This window comes from Octopus bimaculoides, chromosome 5, assembly GCF_001194135.2.
Source record: "Octopus bimaculoides isolate UCB-OBI-ISO-001 chromosome 5, ASM119413v2, whole genome shotgun sequence".
In the NCBI taxonomy this organism is placed as follows: domain Eukaryota; kingdom Metazoa; phylum Mollusca; class Cephalopoda; order Octopoda; family Octopodidae; genus Octopus; species Octopus bimaculoides.
In genome coordinates this window covers 58,673,528-58,674,416 of record NC_068985.1, presented here as the reverse complement: position 1 = coordinate 58,674,416, position 889 = coordinate 58,673,528, and the positions used below count along the sequence as shown (strand labels likewise).

Genomic DNA, 889 nt, shown 5'->3' with positions numbered 1-889 from the left:
ATATATATATATATATATATATATATATATATATATATGTATGTATATGTATATATGTATATATATACATCTATCTATCTATCTATCTATCTATCTTATATATATATATACATCATATGTATAAATATCATATCCACATGTATGTATTATATATATATATATTATAGTGTGGTAAGGAGCTTGCCTCCCAACCACATGGTTCTGTGTTCAGTCCTACTGCGTGGCAGCTTGGGAAGTGATTTGTTGTTGGATTTGGTAGACGGGAACTGAAAGAAGCCCGTCGTATATATACATGTGTGTGTGTGTGTGTGTGTGCGCCTGCGTGTGTTTGTCTGTCTGTGTTTGTCCCCCCACAATTGCCTTACAACCGATATTGGTGTTTACGTCCCCGTAACTTAGCAGTTCGCTAAAAGTAACTGATAAGATAAGTAATAGGCTTACAAAGAATAAGTTCTGGGGTCGATCTGTTTGTCTAAAGGCGGTGCTCTAGTATGGCTGCAGTCAAATGGCTTCAACAAGTAATGGAATAAAAGAACAAAGAGAACAAAGTGGATTTGGTAGACGGAAACTGAAAGAAGCCCGTCGTATATATGCATATGTATGTGTTTGTGTGTATATGTTTGTGTGTCTGTGTTTGTTCCACAACATCGCTTGACAACCGATGCTGGTGTGTTTACGGCCCCGTAACTTAGCGGTTCGGCAAAATACACCGATAGAATAAGTACTAGGCTAACAAAGAATAAGTCCTGGGGTCGATTTGCTCGACTAAAGGCGGTGCTCCAGCATGGCCGCACTCAAATGACAAACAAGTTAAAGAGTAAAGAGTAAAGAGAATATGTGCATGTGTGTGTGTGTGTGTTTGTGTATATATACACGCATGTATATACAT

The 889-nt window shown here is 37.8% G+C and overlaps 1 protein-coding gene across 5 annotated transcripts in view; it reads right to left on the bottom strand.

The window, feature by feature from the left end:
- LOC106868231 (D(2) dopamine receptor) overlaps window positions 1-889 on the bottom strand; it is a 1,504,014-nt gene that overhangs the window by 287,144 nt on the left and 1,215,981 nt on the right. The window lies entirely within an intron of this gene.